The sequence below is a fragment of the Buceros rhinoceros genome, unplaced genomic scaffold (assembly GCF_000710305.1).
Source record: "Buceros rhinoceros silvestris isolate BGI_N320 unplaced genomic scaffold, ASM71030v1 scaffold3089, whole genome shotgun sequence".
Lineage (NCBI taxonomy): Eukaryota > Metazoa > Chordata > Aves > Bucerotiformes > Bucerotidae > Buceros > Buceros rhinoceros.
Genome location: NW_010430817.1, coordinates 118,443 through 123,564, shown reverse-complemented (window position 1 = coordinate 123,564; position 5,122 = coordinate 118,443).

Below are 5,122 nucleotides of genomic sequence, written 5' to 3'. Positions count from 1 at the left end.
CCTGCTGAAATATCCAGCCTGTGAAGCTTCCAGGACACAACAGTGTTCATTTTGAGATAAAACAAGCTCAGTTCTGGTTTCCAGCTGTGAACAATGCACTAAGGAACAAGAATCAAAGGTCTATTTGCTTGTCCGTATCTTGAGGATGACTAACTACACAAGATTGAAAGCAGCGAATGAATTAAAATCATGGAGTGAATTTGTCTGGAGTCTTAAAAAAGGGGGAAAAAAAACCCCAAACAAATCCAAGCACTCTAATTCTTCTTAAAATGTTTCACACCTTAAAGAGGAGACTGGTATGGGCTGGTTTTTGTTACTGTGGGCATAAGAACAGTGTTTCTTTGTCTTCGGAGAGTATGACTGGGCATTCACTTTCCAGTCTGCCAGGAGTGAGTTTTGTAGTAATTTTATTTTAGAAACTCACACCACCTAACCGACTTTATCACAATAAATCATTCAACAGGGAGCTATCCTTTCAGAGCTCTTCTGCTGACACATTTCTTAGCCCAGCACGGCACATTTCAGAGTAGTCACAGCACCAGCATGGCAGACTGCAGTATCCCTTGGGTTATTCAGTAGAGAAATAGTGTGGGACAGATAAAGGTAGTTGTACATCAAGATGCTGAAATATTCAGGAAAGATTTTTCCTCAGGGAATTCCTAGATACACTTTTCTGACAGGGCAGGTGCATAGCCACTGAGTTATTTATTAGACAGCACAAACACAGAGAACTAGAGTCAAGATTTATCTTTAATTTGGAGTATTCTTTAGAAGTGACAATTCCACTGGGAAGCAATGACTCCTCTGAATTGCTTTAGCAAAAGAAAATTAGCAGTTAACATGTGTAGGAAACTTTATAATAACTCTGAAGGCAGAAACACAGCCTCAGTGATCACTGAGGACAAAGAACAGGAATTCCACAAGGATTAGTGCGGAAAGGATGTGATAGGAGCATCTTTTCCTAAATTACATGCTTTGCGTGAGTGAGAGTTGCTTCAGGGATTCAGGTAAAAAGCAGTAATATCTTATTTCTTCTGTTCATTGCCATGTATGGATATTTGTATAGGAACTGAAGAGGTTCGCGCAGAAAACAATGGCATGGCAACAGCTACTATAGAGTGGTGGGAGAAGGACTAAGCAGTGCACTGCCTGTCTTTGTGTGCTTAAATTGTAGGAAATTCAATGAAAACATTGTCACTTAAACTTCAGCAAATGCACAGTTAGATCTATGGTAATAATTTTTGTTCCCCTGCCCACCCAAAAGTAAAACAATGTAAAAACAAAATTAAGGACAACATTTTAAACATGGACTTTAAGCCACAGTGGACTACATGACATCCTACTGTGGAATTCAGTGTTGTGTTCTGTGGCCTTTTCACTGCTAAACAGCATGTGAGAAAAATACCACAAAAGAGTTGCCTGAAGAAAGATGTGACTGGAGTCTATAACATATAAGAAAGGTGAAGAGTGGGAATGCTCAGTCTGACTTCTAATGTAAGACTAGGACATTTCCTCTATGAGGCAGATTCAAGAAAACCAAATTCCGTACGCTGTTAAGCTGTATGATTTCTTGCCATAGGATGCAGAGGTTGATAGGCATTTACAGGATTAGGCGACTTCATTAAGCCAAACCCTGGTGGCACTGGAGCAGGTCTAGTGAAGGGCCACCAAGATAGCTGTGAGGCTGGAGCACGTGGTGTACAAGGACAGGATGAGCCATTTGGATTTGTTCAGCATAGAGAAGACTCATCTTGCACCCATGTTCCAAATGTGTAGTTACAGTGGAAATAAGGCCAAAAGATAAAAGTATGGACAGTCAGAGGATAAATAACAACCATTGTAGGTTGCAGCAAGAAAACTCATAGTTACAAGAGCAGTTATTTCACAGCAAGGGCAGTCAAACTGGCACAAGCTGCTGGGAGAGTCTGTGCAACCTCCTGATTTTGGAAATACTGAGCAGCCCAGTCTACGATTAGCCTTGATTTAATCCTATAATGCTGTGAAAGGGAAATCAACCAGAGCTGCTAAATACACAGGTAATCACTTCTGACTCAAGAGGTCCCTGAGCTATGGATCGCCGGAGGCTGAGCGTGCTTCAAGGGAATGTCGACAGTCCTGTCTCTTTTGCTCTGGTCAGAGTAAAAGTAAAGCTGACCACAGCTTTACTGGCTGTGGTCAGAGACAGGCTGCTGGGCTGAGTGAACTTTTCATCTCCCTCTTGTCCCTATTAAGATGTCCGTGGATATTTTTGTGCTCCCATCATGCAAACAATGCTTCCATTTTTCATCACAGGTATGCTAACGAGATGTGTGTCATATTCACCGTGTTTTTACAATGGTACCCATTGCATACAAATTGTGAAAAAAGATACCAAATACTCAGCTTCTGAATAGATTTTATTCAATTCTTATTGTATATGATGTTTGGTCTGACAGGAATACTGATACTTAAGTGGGGAAAAAAAGCAAAAAGAAAGCTGGAACTTGAAAAGCACAGGTAGAACTACAGATTATAAAACTGACATCTTTCCTTTTGAAAATTTGAGAAATTAAACTAGAAATGCTTATAGAATTCCAGGAAGAAATAAAACAGACATTCCAGCAATACAGATTAGTGAGGATTGACTGCTTTCCTCACCTTTGTAGTCTTTGACTAAGAACACCACCTTCTTTCTTCACAATCATCTGAACACGCAGCAAACTTAATTTCAGGCTAGGATGAGTGCACTAGATTGAGATGGTATTTTTCATTTTGCTATTGTGTTAGAACTCTCCTTCCCCATGGACTCATTTACGTGCAACATTTACTATTGAATAGGAATTACCATAAGGCTCAATAACAATGTTTTGCAAATTTTGTCCCCCACCTTGCACCTCTTGCTGCCATATTTGTTATGGTCTTAACAAATCTAAGTAAAACAGAGAAGTTTACTTGCTCACGCAACTGTTTACGGCTAAAAAAGTCCTCTCGCGCTGCTAACGCTGTTTCTGAGCACTTGCAGGCATTCCTTTTTCCCCCCACCACTACAGCTACATTTAACAGAAGAACACATCAACAAGCCTAATAGAGTTGCTTTACATGCATTATTTCAAAACATTGGCTCTTGTGTAAAATAAATATGCCACAAATTCTTCCTTATCAAGTTCCTTTATTTAATTTTGATTGACAAGAAGGAAACTACATGCTGTACCCAACCCCGCAAGAGATTTGATTCATCCTCTAAGTTCATTATTTTAAAACCTGTTTTGCTCAATGCCATGATGGGCATTCTACTGCTACTGGCACGTATTTAAATAAAGGTTATTTTTCTAAAGCACATTTCTAAAAAAGCCTCAACATACAGTTACTGCTCTTTCTCTTTAATTTCTCCTTTCTTCCACCCCCTCCCAGCACTTCCATATTCACCGTTATTTAAGATACAGTCCTAAATGTTGGGCATTTTACCACTGAGTCCAATGGAATCTGAATGGGTAGAGCCTCAATATGTCAGCCTCAATAGAATACCTTTAGACTACTACTTATACTATTAATAGTATTGCATGAGAAAGAGAATACAGAATAAAATTTGCTTGTTTCTTTCCATCTTGTGCTTGTAATTCTGTGTGTACAATATGTCCAAATCGATTACACTGAGAAACCTAAAGAAAGCAAAAAAGAAAGAAACAGTTTTGATGTGAGGCAACAGTTGCTTAAATATATTAAGGTCTCTTCAATTTTCTTCTTAGATCCTGACGTCATTGATCTCTTTGATTGCAAAATTTTATTATTCAATCTCTAAGGAAAAGTTTTCAGGTGAAATACATTTCCGTATCAGTATTTTTAAAATATGCTTTGTCGTGGCTGCTTATCCCCACTGTGCATGTTGTTCTCTTGTGTGGGTTTTCTTTTGGTTCATCCTTTTCGCTTTGCGATTGAGGGCTGACACTTTCTGTGGAAAGATGTGGGAGAAGGAATGTAATAGCTGTTTAACTCTCAAAATGAACTAATTTTGGAATCTGATTTTGACTCATTTTGTTTCCAACTCACCTACCCTGTAAATCTTATTTAAACTGATTTGAACTATTTCAGCCTCGGGAGATATGTTTTAGTAATTTGGACTCAAATGTAAGTTTCAAATACTGAGCCAAATGGCACTGAACTTATCCCCGAATTATCCAACTTTTACTGGCAATGGCCAGAAACCTGAGCAGTGCACAGACGTTTCACAATGGTAATTTATGAGTAAGAGTTACTTTGGGAACTAGGGGCTCTGCTTGCCCTGCAGCACCTGGTGGTTACATTTGCTTTGTATGACATCTTATTTTCAGGTGCCATTGTTTTGATTCCTTCACACAAAGTAACAGAGAGTATCTGACAGTAGGAAAATTCTTGAACTTGCCTTTTTGCTTTTTTGATCAGTAAGTTCTAGATATATTGGTAGAACAGCCCAAGTTTTTTTGCTGAGAGCAGAGAGATTAACAAATATAGCACACGTGCACAGAAAAATTGTCCATACTCGTCATGAAGAAAGGAAGATTTGTTTGGATCATGCTGATTCCCATACTTTCTAAATGTCTCAGCAGCCGCTAAGAGTGGCAGGGTTTTGACAGGAAGATCAAGCTCACTTGACTTTAAAGCCAGAGGTTCGTAGCAAGACTGCCACTGTCTGAAAGGTTTGGACTGTATATGTTTTCAGAATCCCTTGCATTCACTGACCACTTTCCTACTAGCAAACTAGGATTTCTTCACCCTATTTTTACTTTGCTTATAACCTCCAACAACCACAGCTATCTCTAATACAATGTCATTTTTTCAGCTAATGTCACAACAGGCCTTTTGGTTTTCATGACTCAGAATTTGTCACGCAATCACTAAAACTTTTGTTTCTGCTTCTCATTTTTACAGGACTACTCAAAACAGGTAAAATTTACAAGTCGTTTGTCCCACATTATAAATTTGTCATGAAAGCTTTAGCTAAGTTTGATGTGACTGACAGTCTGTGAAATTTTGGAAGGTTTTTGTGGATATTTTATTAATGCAGACAAATGTTAACCATATGCTGGCCTACTTAAGTGCCCTGTAGTGACAGTTCTCAAATGTGATTGAGATTGATTATATCTTGCCAGTAGAGTTATATCAGCAG